Genomic DNA, 20,534 nt, shown 5'->3' with positions numbered 1-20,534 from the left:
ATGCTCCTCCCCAGCCCTTTCGAAGTGTTTTGTCAACTAAGGACTTAAATATCGTTGAAGTCAGTGTTCTGTTGGAAGATGTTTTTGCATCGCGTTTTTTTTTTTTTAATTAATTTATTTTATTTATTTATTTTTGGCTGCGTTGGGTCTTCGTTGTTGCATCTGGGCTTTCTCTAGTTGCGGCGAGCGGGGGCAACTCTTCGTTGCGGTGCGCGGGCTTCTCATTGCGGTGGCTTCTCTTGTTGCAGAGCACGGTCTTTAGGTGCGTGGGCTTCAGTAGTTGTGGCATGCAGGCTCAGTAGCTGTGGCTCTTGGGCTGTAGAGTGCAGGCTCAGTAGTTGTGGTGCCCAGGCTTAGTTGCTCCGCGGCATATGGGATCTTCCCGGACCAGGGCTTGAACCCGTGTCCACTGCATTGGCAGGTGGATTCTTAACCACTCTGCCACCAGGGAAGCCCTGCATCGCAGTTCTAATTCATCAACCAACAGTCAGCTCATCAAGGATGGATTCAGCTCTAGGGTTTACTTTAAAATATTTTTCTGTTGTTGTTAAGCCTCTCTTTTTGCTTTAGATTTAAGTGAAAATTCACAGCTGTTATGAACAAAGCACAACTTAAAGTTAACATGACATTTAAAAAATATTTTAAAATCTATATTAAGGTAATCATTTAGAAAGATCCATTCACTTCAGTTTATCAGGCTGGGACATAAGAGCAGTGTTTTTAATATTTTGGTTAAGAATCCTTTTTCTGGCTCGGTAATGAGCTTTACAGAATAAAAGCAAACCACCGAGAGGTATGTTTTGCCTCGTTTTTGAAGAATGCTAACAAAATCTGTTGAGGCACCCCCAAATCATCAAAAATAAAATGATAATCTGGTTTCTGATTTGTTGATCTGGGAATGTTGAATCTTTACTCACAGTTTAGAATAATTTGAGACTTGTTGAAAAAGAAGGGAAATTCATTTTTATCTTTTGTCTCTGAGTAAATAAGATGACTTAGCTCAGTATTTTTCTATATGTGATCAGTCTGTTTTTGTTTTAAAATACACACTTCCCTATTATAATAATGAAAAAAAGTGGGTCTTATTAACAATACAATTTGCTTGTTCAGAATTCATAAGCTTATCAATTTAGTCAAGTAAATCATCCTAATTTTTTTTTTTTAATTTTTATTTATTTATTTATTTATTTTTGACTGTGTTGGGTCTTCGTTTCTGTGCGAGGGCTTTCTCTAGTTGTGGCAAGCGGGGGCCACTCTTCATCGCGGTGAGCGGGCCTCTCTCTATCGCGGCCTCTCTTGTTGCGGAGCACAGGCTCCAGTCGCGCAGGCTCAGTAGTTGTGGCTCACGGGCCTAGTTGTTCCACGGCATGTGGGATCCTCCCAGACCAGGGCTCGAACCCGTGTCCCCTACATTGGCAGGCAGATTCTCAACCACTGTGCCACCAGGGAAGCCCCCCATCCTAATTTTTTTTGCCAGGGAATGGGGGCGGGGAGAGTGGTACGCCCAGTAGGTTATGACAAAATGTAATCCAGATATTTGTTAAATTGAGCTGGAAATGGTCACTTTCTATCCACCTATGCATCCGCTTTAATTAATTTTAGCAAATAAATTATTAAAGAAAACTTGCCACACTTATGCTTTGTTATAAGCATAAGTTGAAGTTTTATTACAATCTTGCTGTAAGGAAAAAGACCTCCGATAAGTCAAATGAAAGATACAGTCTTAGTAGGGACATTTTATGGGAAAAGAAAATGGTTAGATAATTATCATTAAAGTAGATAACAGAAAAAAAGGAATTTGGGGGTCCTTAGACTCTTAACTAATAGTCAACTGCTTAGGTGAGTGGATGGTTTTCCAGAGCAAATCTTAATTCCATTAAAGTTTATTGGAAGGTTGCTTAGGCTTTTTTTTCAGGAATGTTCATTTTACCGCAAGAGAGGAGTTGTGAATTACAGTCATCCAAAAAAACATCTGTACCGGCCAGGTTTGGGACAATTTTTTTAAAACCATTATTACATCTTCTATAACTACAAATGCAGTCTGAAATTTTCAAAACGATTCAGGTCTTTATAAACATATATTTGACACAAGGCACTTTTTAAAAGGTCCTGTTTTACAGGTTGTAATAAAAAAATAGGTAACACAAGAGATTCTCCCCCACCTCGTCCCACCTTCTCCCATCCTCTCACCAAGGTCCTGATATTTTTCATCAGGAGCTGCTCCTGAAGGATAGAGTGAGGACTGGCTTCAGTGAGGTTCCCTTTTTCCCTGGGGTAGGTTGGATTTCAAAGCAATATCTGAACAAAGAATATGGGTCCTGGCACAACTCTTGACTGTGGCTCAGCCTCCTTCTCCTGTTTTTAGGCAATTGTGCATCTTTCGAGCTGCTTCAAATCTTATTTTTTTGTTTAATTAGGCACTATGTTAAAACAACGAAAAAAAGTGCTGTTGTGTTTTGTTTTTTTAATGGGAGCTATATATTTCTAAGCTGTGACAAATATTTACTGTTAGAGGAAAGAGAATACACCTTTTGAGGAAAATTTGTAAAGCGAATTTTGGGTTAGTGATTTAAATTTTATATTAGTTTAATTTGATTAAATCATACCATCCTAGGGATCATGTTTTCTGTGTCTCTGCCCTGTGTTTTGTGAGTACTGTGTATGTGTGGCTCTGCAGTGTCAGCAGAACAGAATTAAGATGTCAAAACCTTTAAGTTGAAATAGCAATGTCACTTTTCATATTAAAATCAGCTTCAATGTCATTTCATCCATTAATGTCTTAGAAGCATTCTTCCTCTCTTCTCCCCCACCTATCACATGTCCAGGTTAAAAGCCTTAGGGTAAGGGAATGGTTTCAGTGGCAGAGATACAAAACAGTTTCAAAAATACTACCAATAGTGAAAAATCTGGTATCTGAGCCTACATAGTCTGTTTTCCTTCTTTCCTCCCATACCTCATTGCTCATACCGCTACCCCCCCACCAAAACACATGCACATACACACACAGAATGTCGTGAATTGCAGAATCAAAGTTCATGATTTCTGTTACACTATGTGTATCTGAATCTGTGAGTATGCCTGAAGCAGCAGGCAAACTGGGCGTCATGGATCCCTAACCCTTAACCTTGGAAAGTACATGAAGGCTTTCCAGGGGGTTATGTAAATGATCGTTTAGGGTTATTAATTTTCACGCTGTTTACTTGCATGTTTCTTTCCTAAAATTGATCTGCCTCAGAGTGTGCCTAAACCAGGGCAGCTTTCCTCTTTCCTCTTTTGTAATTGTCCCTTTCCCACTCTACAATTAAAGCAATACCTTTAATCTGACCTAAGTCTTGTTTAGAAAGTAAATGATTCTAATAACTGGGTAGCTAATTGTTTCACAAGAGTAGTAATTTCCAATGGGTTTTGAAAATGCTTCAGAAGAACTCAATTGAGTTGTCAGCTGATCATTAAAAATAATTTTATGACATACCCCATGTGATTTTTGGTACATAGCTTAGTAGTTCAGAAGAATGATTATTGATATAACCAGAAATCCTTCTGCTCCCAAATATTTGGAATGGAAGAACACAAAATATAAGAATAGGATCAGCTTGAACCCTGTTTCTTTCTAACAACAAATAATATTCATTCTGGATACACGACCTAAATGGGGGGAGAAGGTGCTATCCATTTCTGTATGAGATGCATTTCCAATAAACGCTGACTTACAGTATTTTATAATGATCATAATTTGTATTGAGTTTCTCATTTGATCAGTAGTGCTCTAGTAAATTAATGATAACACAATACTGATGACAATTTTTATAATTTATGTTCTCAGGAATTTTAAAATATACTCTTTTGTGTAGAGAAATATGATCAATTTAAAGTATTTTCAAGCACTAAAATATGTTGCGATAAGCTTGTGTGGGGGAAGTGAGATAATATGAATTCAAGGAGAAAAGGAAGAATATCAGTTTCCTACCTGTGGAAGGAGATCTTATTCATGTGCTTTTCAAATGGATGGGTTGATAGTAGATATCAAATTACTATGGCATTTACATTCCATTTATAAAAGGGATATATCCTACTGTCTCTAGCAGCTAGCCTTGTCCTGGACAGGCAGTCTGTGCTTCATAATAACTTTTTGACTTGAAATGTTTGCAGTCAGTAGGAATTAGCTTCTGACAGCTTTCATTTTTTAAAAAATAAACATGAATGTCATAACTGTATGCATAGAAACTAAATGCAGTGACTTTCTTTTGGAAACATACGTAGGTGAAGAAAAATTTAATAGTCTTAGAAAGCCTTTGATGTAAGGAGTAGGGAGAAGAAATATGAGAAGAGCTAACAGAAGACCAGCAGCAGAGACCCCAGGATGGTGTTGGAAGACTGTACAGAGCAGGAAAAAAAGATCCAGTAAGGGAAATTTTACACTACTTACTAAATGAAGTAAGAGCAACCCTTCTCTGAGTCTTGATACTTACACTCTTACTATCTGAGATATGAATTAATTAGTTTATTCAATACTTAACAAATATTCATTCAGAACTTACCATGTGTCATTGTTTTAGGCACTGAGATGAAACGGGCAAAATAGCTTTTTAATATATGAAGAAGTAAAATCTATCACAGAGAAATCAGTCACATAGTCAAGACCTATGTGAAATTTAACATGATGAGAAATTACTTCCCATTAATTTTTTTTCATGACAGTTTCTATATATGTCTATGAAGAAAATAAACTTTTTCCCCTGTTTAAAATGGGAAGAGAGGAAGAAATAATTCTATTTTGTGACTGTCACATATACACTATAAAAACCAAGAAGATAAAGTCAGCTTTTCAGAGGAAAGACATTTTTATAAAGCTACCAAATAAACAACAATGAAAGGATGACATTAAACTTCAGTAAGATCTATAGAAAGAAATTAAATTAGATTTTTCAAGTAGACTATGTAGCAGAAGAGAGGGAAAATTTCCAAACCCATTTCACAGCTCACATGCTATAAAAGTGAAATCATTGACTTTGTAACAGTTGCAAAATTACAGACATAATTTCCAACTGTAGGTTTTTCAGTTGTCTATGAATAGTCAGTTGATTCTTAAAAGTCCAAAAACAAAAAGATGTGTGTTTTTTTTTAATTCACTTATATTTTGTTAATCATTTTCTCTTGACACTCATTTTATATCATTCCCTTTTGGCTTTAATAACCCCCCATCCCTCTCATCCCATAGCCAGTCTGTTCACCTGATTTTGTAGATTTTACCGTTTAGCTAATCTTTTGGATCTTTTTCATAGTCTCTACCATGCCACAGTTTCCTATCCATCTATTATAATAGTTTCCTGTAATTAGTTATAACTTTTTTTTAGTTTCCAAGTCATTCTTTATATGGATAGCTAAATGGTCTTTTAAAAATGTAAATCTTACCATTACGTTTCTCCTCTTAAACTCCTGGAATGACTCCTTAGCTTGTTTTAAATGTCTATTCTTAATCTAGCCTAGCCTATTTTACCACCAGCTTCTATAAACACTGCCAGCTCAGACATTGATATTGGATATCTTTACTCCTTTATAAGTTTTCATTCAGTTAACCCTGATTATGATTTTAGAATATTTACTTTCTTAGATTATCATTTGACATCTTTTCTAAATTTAAAAATTCTCAGAGAATTGGGGAACTCCCGAAAAAATTTTCAACATTAGTGTGAGAATTATGGCTCTACTTCTTACTTGTCCTAAAATGATATCACATTTAAAAGAGGATCCTATATCTTCAGATAATGGATATCAGCTTCAGAACATACGAAGCAAAACTAGACAGAACTAGGAGACATGCCCACAATACTGGAAGATTTTAACATGCTTCCCTAACTCATAGAATAAAAAAAAATACATTAAAGAAATAGATGATTGAATAAAATTATTAGCATCACACTCATTAGGATGGCTATTATCAGAAATAAAACCAAAATGGAAAATATTCATCTTAAAATTAATATGGAATCTCAAAGGAACTTAAATAGTCAAAACATCTTGAGAAAGAAGAACAAAGCTGGAGGCTTCCCATTTGCTGACCTCAAAACATATTACAAAGCTGCAGAATCAAAACATGGTACTGGTGTAAAGACATACATATAGACCAATGGAATAGAATGGAGAGCACAAAAAGATCCTCACGTATATGATTTTCAACAGATGTGCCAAGACCATCCCATGGGGAAATGTGGTTGGGAAAACTGAATATTCGTATGCAAAACAATGAAGTTTGACCCTTACCTCACACTGTAAATATTAAATCAAAATGGATCAAAGACCTAAATGTAACAGCTAAAACTATAACACATTTAGAAGAAAAATAGGGGGAGGGCTTCATGACATTAGATTTGGCAGTTTCTTGGATGTGACACCAAAAGCATAGGCAACAAAAGAACAAATGGGTAACTGAAGGTCTCTAAATCAATCACTAGTAAAATATTAAAAAATCATTGTCTAGTGACTCCAATATTGGACAAATACTGTGATCTTTACTCTGAATTTCATTAGAATTGTCTAAATTCATAATTGAAGAGTAAATAAAGAATATAATTTTAGGGACTTCCCTGGTGATCCAGTGGTTAAGAATCTGCCTTCCAATGCAGGGGACGCAGGTTCAATCCCTGGTCGGGGAACTAAGACCCCACAAGCCGCAGGGCAACTAAGCCTGTGCGCTCTAGAGCCCGCATGCCGCAACTACTGAGCCTGTGCGCCTGGAGCCTGCACGCCACAACTAGAGAGCCCGCACACCACAATGAAAGATACTGCATGCCACAACTAAGACCCAATGCAGACAAATAAACATTTAAAAATTTTTTAAAAAAGAATATAATTTTAGCTTCAAAACTAAAATAATGCCTATGCTTAAATAGTGTAGACATTTAATGATATGAGGAAATGTTCACAATATGTTGTTAAGAAAGCAAATTGTTGAGTTCTGTTTGAGGTTACAGACTGATTTATTTATATCTTTTCCTTCCATTAAGATTGGAGTTAAAGAGTAAAAAATATATACACATAACAGAAAAAGAAAGAGGTGGGGAGTCATCAGAGGACAAAGGATTTCAACAAATATACTGAGAGAAACCAGGTATGAACCTCTCAGGAAATGAAGTGGAACCCAGGAAGCTTTAGCACAGAATATACTGGAGAAGAGTCCACAGTGGAGATAGGAATCAACCCTCCCAGAAAGATCATGATGAGGCCCTGAAGGCCCTAAATGAAAGATGGAGAATGGATATGACATTTTTGGAAGTCTTTCATGAAACTAATTTGCTTTTTTGTCTTCCCCATCTCATGCACAAAGACAAGCCATCCAGGCTCTCCTCTCAGAACAAAAGCGGAGAGGACCCTCTCCAAAGAAATTGAAAAGAAAATTAGACAAAGTGGGAAAAGCCTTTAGTTTGTTTCTTTCCAGGGTAGGAATTCCAACTTATTCCTGTTCTCAGTGTGTTATGCTTACTTTGCAAGTTTAGATGTGATATGTAGAAGAAGCATACTCTTAGTTTTGCATTATGCAATTTAAGTTAATTCCATTTTCACATTCTCATTTTAAAACTATTGATAGATTCCTTTTCTTAACATTTGTGTAGTGATTTTTGAAACATTATATAGTTACTAGAACCCAGAGTAAAAAAGTTATCACTCTTTTTTAAATTAGAATTATGCCACATTTCTGAAATGAGGAAAATAACTGACAATATACAAATAATATAATATATAAATTATTTTGAATGGCAAGTTGAAATTCTCTAATTAAATTAGCGTCAGATTCTGTTTCCATGTCTTGTGATTTAAAGGACATGGTCAACTTAATTGAAGACTATTCTTCTGCAATATTAGTGGAAGAAATTTTACCTTTAAGCAAATCAGCTGTGTGACTTACATGACAGTATAGCTTAGATAAAGGTCAATTGAGAATGGGCACATGTAGGGAGAAATAACTAAGCTGCTCTGAAATTAATACTCTCCTTGTTCAACCTACTGATATAATTCTAATCTTTTTATAACAGTACTGCATTTGGTAGCCACCCTGAAGAACTTAATTATTCTTGTTCGATCTGTTGTTTTATTCTCACAAGTCTCAATATACTGAATAATACAAAATACTGGGATTCTTGCAGCCATCCAAGATAGACATAAAGCATATAAACTGATTACTAAGGTTTAAAGTTGGCATTTAGCACAATTTATCAGATTTCTACTTATTTGTTAACTTTTTCCTGGAAACAACTTAAAGCTGCAAAAGATACCATCCTTTAAATATGCCAGTAAGCTGTTTCTTTCCATTCTATCAATACTTTGATTTCTTATTTTGGGTGAAATCCATCAGTTATCCTCATGATTAAGACAAAAAAAGAAAAGAAAATATTAAGCATCTTGGAGCATTTATTGAGCTAGAAGCTACCCAGCAGTATCTGCATAAAGTAGTCCCTGAATGATAAAGATAAATTACAACTTTGCACAGATAATAGGCTCTTATATTCCTGTTGAATTGTTAAATATAATCTAAGGTTGACATACAGGCACAAATTGGTTAATTAGGTATGAATGAACAGCAAATTTTAAATTTACATTATAGAGAAGATTAAGGATAAATGCATTTTAAGTTTAGAAGCAAACTACCTAATCATTTGTTAACTTGAGCACTTGAGAAAAATCATGAAGGAAAGACAAAATAGAGTGCTCTCATTATGCATTGGTTTCCGCATATTTTAATTTTCTTATCTAACTATAAATATAGCTCATTTAAAAGCAGTCTAGAAAGGAAGTCAAACACTTATTATATGTATTTAGTGTACCAGCACTGAAATGGGTTTTTTCATATGCTGTTTCATTTCATCATTAAAACCATTCTATGAATTATACTATTATTACCATCAACATGTACAGATGATAAAATGATAGATTTTTTAACTGGTTTGCCTTAATTTAAAAATCTCATAGGGGGCTTCCCTGGTGGCGCAGTGGTTGAGAATCTGCCTGCCAATGCAGGGGACACGGGTTCGTGCCCTGGTCTGGGAAGATCCCACATGCCGCGGAGCAACTAAGCCCGTGAGCCACGGCTACTGAGCCTGCGCGTCTGGCGCTTGTGCTCCTCAACAAGAGAGGCCGCGACAGTGAGAGGCCCGCGCACCGCGATGAAGAGTGGTCCCCACTTGCCACAACTAGAGAGAGCCCTCGCACAGAAACGAAGACCCAACACAGCCATAAATAAATAAATAAAATTTAAAAATAATAATAATAATAATTAAAAAAAAAAAAGGAAGGAGCCAAAATTTAAATCCAGAGCTACGAATGATATTCAACTGATATGCACACAGCCATACTAGTTTTTAAATAATTTGAATATCGGTACTATCTAGGACAGCCTTAACGCTGAAGTTCATATTATTTTCATTATTTCATAATATAAATATTCACTCAGCGCTTCTCTTTGGCAAGTTTCTTTTAAGTGCTAGGGATACAGTGGTTAACAAGATAGATTGACTTGCCAGTGGATTTTCCTTGTCTTGTAGAGGACCTCATTAAATAAACTATAATACAATGTGTTGAGCAGCATGGAGAGGGGGTAGAGATTGCTGGGGGCACACGGTAGGGGCATTGACTCTTACTCAGTAATTTTTCAGATTGGCTTAGACATCACCTCTTCTCAGTAGCCTGACACACCACCTACCCAGAAGTCTCAGGTGTGCCCCATACACTTCCAAATCATTCTGCATTGGTCTCATAATAGCACTTAATGTTACTTGAGGAGAGGAATTTTGTCTTTCCTTTAGCATTGTCTGGCTCATAGCAAACCCGCAAGAAGTATTTTAGAACAAAGAAAATAGAATTGAGGTCTGAAACAGCAGCAAGGAAGTGAGAGAACAGTTTTAGATAAGCTTTTAGGTATTGAGGTGGGAAATGACAGAGATAATCCTTGTAATGTAGGAGGAAAGTTTATCTTTTGAGAATGAGGAGAATGGTCTGAGATTTAAAAAGGTTTAGAATAATCACTGAAGAATTGCAAGAGGAAAGAGAATACATAAAAAGGATAGCCTTAAAGATGTGCTGAGGGCTCATCTGAGGTTGAAGTCTCTGAATTTGTATTGGTACCAATAGGCATGACTACATAATATCCTCCAAGAATCAGCAGCTCAGATTCAAGACCTCGATGACCAAGGCTGTATTCCTTTGTTTTTAAATTATATTAAATTATTTTTTATATAGCACATTCTTATTAGTATCTATTTTATACATATTAGCATGTATATGTCAATCCCAATCTCCCAATTCACCGCACCACCACCAACCCCCTGCTTTCCCACCTTGGTGTCCATATGTTTGTTCCCTACATCTGTGTCTCTATTTCTGCCTTGCATACCAGTTCATCTGTACCATTTTTCTAGATTCCACATATATGTGTTAATAAACGATATTTGTTTCTCTCTTTCTGACTTACTTCACTCTAGGTCCACTCTAGGTCCATGACAGTCTCTAGGTCCATCCATGTCTCTACAAATGTCCCAATTTCGTTCCTTTTTATGGCTGACTAATATTCCATTATATATATGTACCACATCTTCTTTATCCATTCATCTGTCGATGGGCATTTAGGTTGCTTCCATGACCTGGTTATTGTAAATAGTGCTGCAATGAATTGGGGTGCATGTGTTTTTTTTGTTTTATCTTTATTTTTTTTAATATATTTTTTGCAGTATAATTGCTTTACAATGTTGTGTTAGTTTCTGCTGTATAACAAAGTGAATCAGCTATACATATACATATATCCCCATATCCCCTCCCTCTTGCGTCTCCCTCCCTCCCTCCCTATTCCACCCCTCCAGGTGGTCACAAAGCACCGAGCTGATCTCCCTGTGCTATGCAGCTGCTTCCCGCTAGCTATCTATTTTACATTTGGTAGTGTATATATGTCAGTGCTACTCTTTCACTTTGTCCCAGCTTACCTTTCCCCCTCCCCACGTCCTCAAGTCCATTCTCTACGTCTGCGTCTTTATTCCTGCCCTACCCCTAGGTTCATCAGAAACATTTTTTTTTTTTTTAAGATTCCATATATATTTGTAAGCATACAGTATTTGTTTTTCTCTTTCTGACTTACTTCACTCAGTATGACAGACTCCAGGTCCATCCACCTCACTACAAATAACTCAATTTTGTTTCTTTTTATGGTTGAGTAATATTCCATTGTATATATGTGCCACATCTTCTTTATCCATTCATCTGTCAATGGACACTTAGGTTGCTTCCATGTCCTGGCTATTATAAATAGTGCTGCAATGAATATTGTGGTACTTGACTCTTTTTGGATTATGGTTTTCTCAGGGTATATGCCCAGTAGTGGGATTGCTGGGTTGTATGGTAGTTCTATTTTTAGTTTTTTAAGGAGCCTCCATACTGTTCTCCACAGTGGCTGTATCAATTTACATTCCCACCAACAGTGCAAGAGGGTTCCCTTTTCTCCACACCCTCTCCGGCATTTATTGTTTGTAGATTTTTTGGTGATGGCCACTCTGACCGGTGTGAGGTGATACCTCATTGTGGTTTTGGTTTGCATTTCTCTGATGATTAGTGATGTTGAACATCCTTTCATGTGTTTGTTGGCCATCTGTATATCTTCTTTGGAGAAATGTCTATTTAGGTCTTCTGCCCATTTTTGGATTGGGTTGTTTGTTTTTTTGATATTGAGCTGCATGAGCTGCTTGTATATTTTGGCGATTAATCCTTTGTCAGTTGCTTCGTTTGCAAATATTTTCTCCCATTCTGAGGGTTGTCTTTTCGTCTTGTTTATGGTTTCCTTTGCTGTGCAAAAGCTTTTAAGTTTCATTAGGTCCCATTTGTTTTTGTTTTTATTTCCATTTCTCTAGGAGGTGGGTCAAAAAGGATCTTTCTGTGATTTATGTCATTGTCTTTTTGTCTTGTTTATGGTTTCCTTTGCTGTGCAAAAGCTTTTAAGTTTCATTAGGTCCCATTTGTTTATTTTTGTTTTTATTTCCATTTCTCTAGAAGGTGGGTCAAAAAGGATCTTTCTGTGATTTATGTCAAAGAGTGTTCTTCGTATGTTTTCCTCTAAGAGTTTGATAGTGTCTGGCCTTACAGTTAGGTCTCTAATCCATTTAGAGTTTATTTTTGTGCATGGTGTTAGGGAGTGTTCTAATTTCATTCTTTTACATGTAGCTGTCCAGTTTTCCCAGCATCACTTATTGAAGAGGGTGTCTTTTCTCCATTGTATATTCTTGCCTCCTTTATCAAAGATAAGATGATCATATGTGTGTGGGTTTGTCTCTGGGCTTTCTGTCCTGTTCCATTGATCTATATTTCTGTTTTTGTGCCAGTACCATGCTGTCTTGATTACTGTAGCTTTGTGGTATAGTCTGAAGTCAGGAAGCCTGATTCCTCCAACTCCGTTTTTCTTTCTCAAAATTGCTTTGATTATTCGGGGTCTTTTGTGTTTCCATACAGATTGTGAAATTTTTTTGTTCTAGTTCTGTGAAAAATGCCATTGGTAGTTTAGTAGGGATTGCATTGAATCTATAGATTGCTTTGGGTAGTATAGTCATTTTTACAATGTTGATTCTTCCAATCTAAGAATATGGTCTATCTCTCCATCTATTTGTATCATCTTTAATTTCTTTCATCAGTGTCTTATAGTTTTTTGCATACAGGTTTTTGTCTCCCTAGGTAGGTTTTTTCCTAGGTAGTTTATTCTTTTTGTTGCAATGGTAAATGGGAGTGTTTTCTTAATTTCACTTCCAGAGTTTTCATCATTAGTGTATAGGAATGTGAGAGATTTCTGTGCATTAATTTTGTATCCTGCTACTTTATCATATTCATTGATTAGCTCTAGTAGTTTTCTGGTGGCATCTTTAAGATTCTCTATGTATAGTATCATGGCATCTGCAAACAGTGACAGTTTTACTTCTTCTTTTCCGATTTGGATTCCCTTTATTTCTTTTTCTTATCTGATTGCTGTGGCTAAAACTTCCAAAACTAGGTTGAATAACAGTGGTGAGAGTGGGCATCCTTGTTTTGTTTCTGATTTTAGAGGAAATGGTTTCAGTTCTTCACCATTGAGAACAGTGTTGGCTGTGGGTTTGTCATATATGGCCCTTATTATGTTGAGGTAAGTTCCCTCTATGCCTACTTTCTGGAGAGTTTTTATCATAAATGGCTGTTGAATTTTGTCAGAAGCTTTTTCTGCATCTATTGAGATGATCATATGGTCTTTAACCTTCAGTTCGTTAATATGGTTTATCATATTGATTGATTTGCGTATACTGAAGAATCCTTGCATTTCTGGGATAAACCCCACTTGATCATGATGAGTGATCCTTCCAATGTCCTGTTGGATTCTGTTTGCTAGTATTTTGTTAAGTATTTTTGCACCTATGTTCATCAGTGATATTGGCCTGTAGTTTTCTTTTTTTGTGACGTCTTTGTCTGCTTTTGGTATTAAGGTGATGGTGGCCTTGTAGAATGAAATTAGGAGTGTTCCTCCCTCTGCTATATTTTGGAAGAGTTTGAGAAGTATACGTGTTAGCTCTTCTCTAAATGTTTGATAGTCTTCACCTGGGAAGCCTCTGGTCCTGGGCTTTCGTTTGTTGGAAGATTTTTAATCACAGTTTCAATTTCAGTGCTTGGGATTGGTCTCTTTATATTTTCTGTTTCTTCCTGGTTCAGTCTTGGATGGTTGTGCTTTTCTAAGAATTCGTCCATTTCTTCCAGGTTGTCCATTTTATTGGCATATAGTTGCTTGTAGTAATCCCTCATGAATCTTTGTGTTTCTGCAGTGTCAGTTGTTACTTCTCCTTTTTCATTTCTAATTCTGTTGATTTGCGTCTTCTCCCTTTTTGTCTTGATGAGTCTGGCTAATGGTTTATCAATTTTGTTTATCTTCTCAAAGACCCAGGTTTTCTTTTTAGTTTTATTGATCTTTGCTATCATTTCCTTCATTTCTTTTTCATTTATTTCTGATCTGATCTTTATGATTTCTTTCCTTCTGCTAACTTTGGGGGTTTTTTGTTCTTCTTTCTCTAATTTCTTTAGGTGTAAGGTTAGGTTGTTTATTTGAGATTTTTCTTGTTTCTTGAGGTAGGATTTTATTGCTATAAACTTCCCTCTTAGAACTGCTTTTGCTGCATCACATTGGTTTTGGGTCATTGTGTTTTCATTGTCATTTGTTTCTATGTATTCTTGATTTCCTCTCTGATTTCTTCAGTGATCTCTTGATTATTTAGTAGCATATTATTTAGCCTCCATGTGTTTGTATTTTTACATTTTTTTTTTTTGTAATTGGTATCTAGTCTCATAGCACTGTGGTCAGAAAAGGTACTTGATACAATTTCAATTTTTTAAAATTTACCAGGGCTTGATTTGTGACTCAAGATATGATCTATCCTGGAGAATGTTCCTTGAGCACTTGAGAAAAAAGATTATTCTGTTGTTTTTGGATGGAATGCCCTATAAACATCAATTAAATCCATCTTGTTTAATGTATCATTTAAACTTCTGTTTTCTTACTTATTTTCATTTTGGATGATCTGTCCATTGGTGAAAGTGGGGTGTTAAAGTCCCCTAATATTATTGTGTTACTGTCGATTTCCCTTTTATGGCTATTAGCATTTGCCTTATGTATTGAGGTGCTCCTATGTTGGGTGCATAAATATTTACAATTGTTGTATCTTCTTCTTGGATTGATCCCTTGATCATTATGTAGTGTCCTTCTTTGTCTATTGTAATAGTCTTTATTTTAAAGTCTGTTTTTTCTGATATGAGAATTGCTACTCCAGCTTTCTTTTGATTTCCATTTGCATGGAATATCTTTTTCCATCCCCTCACTTTTGGTCTGTATTTGTCCCTAGGTCTGAAGTGGGTCTCTTGTAGACAGCATATATATTGGTGTTGTTTTTATATCCATTTAGCCAGTCTTTGTTGGAACATTTAATCCATTTACGTTTAAGATAATTATCAATATGTCTGTTCCTATTACCATTTTTTTAATTGTTTTGGGTTTGTTTTTGTAGGTCCTTCTCTTGTGTTTCCTTCTCTTGTGTTTCCTACCTAGAGAAGTTCCTTTAGCATTTGTTGTAAAGCTGGTTTGGTGGTGCTGAATTCTCTTAGCTTTTACTTGTTTGTAAAGGTTTTAATTTCTCCATCGAATCTGAATGAGATCCTTGCTGGGTAGAGTAATCTTGGTTGTAGGTTTTTCCCTTTCATCTCTTTTAATATATCCTTCCACTCCTTTCTGGCTTGCAGTTTCTGCTGAGAGATCAACTGTCAACCTTATGGGGATTCCCTTGTATGTTATTTGTTGTTTTTTCCTTGCTGCTTTTAATATTTTTTGTTTGTATTTAATTTTTTGATAGTTTGATTAATACGTGTCTTGGTGTGTTTCTCCTTGGATTTATCCTGTATGGGACTCTCTGTGCTTCCTGGACTTCCTTTCCCATGTTAGGGAAGTTTTCAACAATAATCTCCTCAAATATTTTCTCAGACCCTTTCTTTTTCTGTTCTTCTTCTGGGACCCCTTAATTCGAATGTTGGTGCGTTTAATGTTGTCCCAGAAGTCTCTGAGACTGTCTTCAATTCTTTTCACTTTTTTTGTTTATTCTGCTCTGTGGCAGTTATTTCCACTATTTTATTTTCCAGGTCACTTATCCGTTCTCTGCCTCAGTTATTCTGCTATTGTTTTCTTTTAGAGAATTTTTAATTTCATTTATTGTGTTGTTCATCATTGTTTGTTTGCTCTTTAGTTCATCGAGGTCCTTGTTAAACGTTTCTTGTATTTTCTCTATTCTATTTGCAAGATTTTGTATCATCTTTATTATCATTACTGTAAATTCTTTTTCAGGTAGACTATTTCCTCCTCATTTGTTTGGTCTGGTGGGTTTTTACCTTGCTCCTTCATCTGCTACATATTTCTCTGTCTTCCCATTTTGCTTAACTTACTGTGTTTGGGGTCTACTTTTCACAGCCTGCAGGTTCGTCGTTCCCTTTGTTTTTGGTGTCTGCCCCCAGTGGGTACGGTTGGTTCAGTGGGTTGTGTAGGCTTCCTGGCGGAGGGGACTGATGCCTGTGTTCTAGTTGGTGAGGCTGGATCCTGTCTTTCTGGTGGACAGGGCTGTGTCCCGTGGTGTGTTCTGGGATGTCTGTGAACTTAGTATGATTTTAGGTAGCCTCTCTGCTAATAGGTAGAGTTGTGTTCCTGTCTTGCTAGTTGTTTGACATGGGGTGTCCAGCACTGGAGCTTGCTGGTCATTGTATGGAACTGGGTCTTACCATTGAGATGGAGATCTGTGGCAGAGCTCTCGTTGATTGATATTACATGGGGCTGGGAGGTCTCTGGTGGTCCAATGTTCTGAACTCGGCTCTCCCACCTCAGAGGCTCACGCGTGATAGCAGGCCAGAGCACCAGGACCCTGTCAGTCACACAGCTCTGAAAAAAAGGGAGAAAAAAATTTTTTAAATTAAAAAATATTTAAAAAAAGAGAGCAACCAAACTGATAAACAAATTCACCATTGACAACAAGCAGTAAAAACTATACTAAGATAAACATAAAAATCAGAAACAAGTCAGTCGCAGACAGCAAACCCCTCACCTACAGTTGCTCCCAACATCCACCACCTCAATTTTGGGTTGATTCGTTGTCTATTCTGGGATTCCACAGATGCCGGGTACCTCAGGTTTATTGTGGGGATTTAATTCGCTGCTCCTGAGGCTGCATGGAGAAATTGCCCTTTCTCTTCCTTGTTCTCACAGCTCCTGGGGTACAGCTTTGGTTTTGGCCCTGCCTCTGCATGTAGGTTGTCCTCAGGCTTCTGTTCCCACCCGGACAGGACGGGGTTAAAGCAGCGGCTGATTAGGGGCTCTGGGTCACTCATGCCAGGGCGAAGGGAGGGGTATGGTAGTTATAATTGGAATGCCGGGCGAGTCTGTGGCGGCAGAGGCTGGCGTGACGTTGCAACAGCCTGAGGCACCCCAAGTGTTCTCCCAGGGAAGTTGTCCCTGGATCACAGGATCCTGACAGTGGTGTGTTGCACAGGCTCCTGGGGTGGGGCGTGTGGATAGTGACCTGTGCTTGCACACAGGATTCTTGGTGGCTGCAGCAGCAGCATTAGTGTTTCATGCCTGTCTCTGGGGTCTGAGCTGATAGCTGCAGCTCGTTCCCATCTCTGGAGCTTGTTTAGGCAGTGTTCTGCCTTCTGTGGGCAGACAGGGAAGGAATCCACTCTCCTCTTGCACCCCGAAACAGTGGTCTCTTGCCTTAGGCAGGTCCAAAGTTTTTCTGGACTGCCTCCCGGCCAGCTGTGGCGCACTAGCCCCCTTCAGGCTGTGTTCATGCAGCCAACCCCAGTCCTCTCCCTGGGATCTGACCTCCTCCGCCATCTTGAAGGTCCTCCGCATGTGTCTTTTTGAATTATGGTTTTCTCTGGGTATATGCCCAGTAGTAGGATTGCTGGGTCATATGGTAATTCTATTTTTAGTGTTTTAAGGAACCTCCATACTGTTCTCCATAGTGGCTGTATCAATTTACATTCCCACCAACAGTGCAAGGAGGTTCCCTCTTCTCTACACTCTCTCCAGCATTTGTTGTTTGTAGATTTTCAGATGATGCCCATTCTAACTGGTGTGAGGTGATACCTCACTGTAGTTTTGATTTGCATTTCTCTAATAATTATTAATGTTGAGCAGCTTTTCATGTGCCTCTTGGCCATCTGTATGTCTTCTTTGGAGAAATGTCTATTTAGGTTTTCTGCCCATTTTTTTATTGGGTTTTTTGTTTTTTTAATATTGAGCTGCATGAGATGTTTATATATTTTGGAGATTAATCCTTAAGCCTATATTCTTTAAGAATGTTTCTGGTCTCAGCTAATTGGAAAGACAACAGATAGTGGTTTAAACAGGTAAAGGTTTATTTCCTCACATATCCAGAAGAGCAGGTAATATAGAATGAGGGTAAGATTCCTAAAGTTAAAAACTGCAACAACAACAACAAAAATAGCAGTTCTAGAATGTTACTATGAGTTCTTTCCTGAATATCAGCAATTGGAAATGGGTTTTCTTTTTTTCTGAAATCTTGTTTTGTACAATAAATGCTTTTTATATTAAAATTGATTGTTGAAATAAAAGTTTAGAAGGAAAATCTCTCTCTGTTGTTTCCAAAACCTTTTTTTGTTTTATGCTGAATGTTACACAAATGAACGCTTCAACATCATTAAGGAACCCAGGACATAAAAAGAAATGATAGTATACTTTAAATGGGTGGATTCTGTAGTATGTGAATTATATTTCAAAGCTGTTAAAGCAAAAGAAATGAGGAGAAAAATGGGAACTCCCCCCCTGCCCCCAAACGTAGCAAAACTTAAAGAATAGAAAAATTTGACCATTTGCAGTAAAGAAGATTCTTAGGAAGTAGCTTTCTGGTATTGGGGTAGAGGATAAGGTGAATTGTATTGGATCCTAATCTTCCACCAAAATTATTAGGTAAGTCAAATTCATTTCTTTATACCAGGCTCTGTCTCCTCAACTACCTGCATAATATACATGTCATAACTTGCTCTGATCCCCAGTGCTTTCAAGCTTTCTCTTCTCTTTGCGTATCTCTCCTCCCCATTCACAGGAAAGCAAAAACAACTACTCAAAGAGTTACCTAAAATTTTTTCTTCATTTCCTTACTTCATAGTTACAGTTCGGCATGCTCCAATCAGGACTTCATCCCCAGCACTAAACTAACATTGCTCTCAGATCATCAATGACTTCCATGTTTAAATCCAGTGGCAACTTCTCTGTCCTCATGTCTGAAATTCTAAACAACATCTAATGCAATCAACCATTCTGTCTTTCTGGAAACATAAGTGTCACTAACTTTGATCTAGTTACTTAAGCTGAAAACTTAGTCTATCTTGATCCCTATCTTTCCCTTATTCCCTATAGGCAATACAGCAATGAGTCTTACCTGTTCTACCTCTACAACATGCATGGAATAAGTCCATTTTTCTTCAGAGCCTTATTTCTACCCAGGGCCAAAACATCGTCTCCCTACTCAAATATATTCTTTATACTGTCATATATTTTTAAAATATATACTTTGTTGAACTATACCATATATACAAAAATTATAGATGACGAGCTCAAAAATTATTACAAGTAAATACACTTGTATAACCACATTCAGGTTAAGGATGAATCTCTTCCCCTCACATATTACCTGTCATAGTTGTCTGGACCCTAGAAGAGCTATTCTTATATCTGGCTTCTTTTATTCAGTGTGTTTCTGAGACTCACTCAAGTTTTGTGTCTCAAGAGTTTGTTCATTCTTCTTGCTATGTAGTATTCCACTGTATGAGTATCCCACATTTCATTTTTGTTCTACAGGTTATAAATATTTGAATTGTTTACAGGTTTTGGGTATGAATGTTCTTGTACATACCTTGAGATAGATATAGATATTAGATATAGATATTTGGTATGTATGTACTTAGAAGTATGTTCAAATTTAGTAGATAATGAAAAGCAAATTTGCCAATGATCATACTAATTGGCAACTCAACCAACTGTGTATGTGAGTTCCAGTCTGTTTATATCTTTGCCAACACTTGGCATTGTCTGTCTTTCTAACACTGGCATTGCTGGTGTGTTGTGGTATCTCACTGTAGGTTTAATTTGCATTTCCTTTACAATTCTTTTTTTAAAAAATTAATTTATTAATTTATTTATTTTTGGCTGTGTTGGGTCTTCGTTTCTGTGTGAGGGCCTTCTCTAGTTGAGGTGAGTGGGGGCCACTCTTCATCGTGGTGCACGGGCCTCTCACTGTCGTGGCCTCTCCCGTTGCGGAGCACAGGCTCCAGACGTGCAGGCTCAGTAGTTGTGGCTCACGGGCCTAGTTGTTCTGCGGCATGTGGGATCCTCCCAGACCAGGGCTTGAACCCGTGTCCCCTGCATTGGACTCCCAACCACTGCGCCACCAGGGAAGCCCCCTCCTTTACAATTCTTAACTTTGAGGACCTTTTCATATTTGTTGGTCATTTAGATTGCCTCTTTTGTGAAGTATCTGTTCAAGTCTGTTGGCTATTTTTCTATTTGGTTCTCTGATTTTTTCCTAATTGATAGTAGATCTGGACAGGAAATCTTCCCTGCACTTATTACCTGTCACACTGGCCTCATTTTTGCCCTTCAAATAGGCCAAAAATTTCCTCTTTTCAAGGCTCTTTATGGGCTGTGTCTTCAATTTTCAAGTCACCGCCCAAATGTCATACATCCATATAAACCTTCCTCGACCAAACCTCCTCCAACACACACACCTTCCTATCGTATCACCCTATATTTCCCTTTAGTATTTATCAATATCTGACATTTATTTATTAGTTTGCTTATATATACTGTGTATTTCCCCTCTAACTGGAATGGTAACTCATGCCTGCTGTGTCTGTTTTTATTCACTGGTGTTTCCCCAGCACCTAGAACTTTTGTGCAACATGTGAGAGGTACACAGTAAATTATCTGTTTAAAAAAATGA

General features: G+C 37.2%; 1 protein-coding gene across 3 annotated transcripts in view; it reads left to right on the top strand.

Moving 5' to 3' along the window:
• ZCWPW2 (zinc finger CW-type and PWWP domain containing 2) overlaps window positions 1–20,534 on the top strand; it is a 140,308-nt gene that overhangs the window by 609 nt on the left and 119,165 nt on the right. The gene's annotated exons all lie outside the window — the stretch shown is intronic.

The sequence above is a fragment of the Balaenoptera borealis genome (genome assembly GCF_965194805.1).
Source record: "Balaenoptera borealis genome assembly, chromosome: 12".
In the NCBI taxonomy this organism is placed as follows: Eukaryota; Metazoa; Chordata; class Mammalia; order Artiodactyla; family Balaenopteridae; genus Balaenoptera; species Balaenoptera borealis.
The sequence above is the reverse complement of the archived record's forward strand: the minus strand, read 5'-3'. Positions and strand labels throughout refer to the sequence as shown.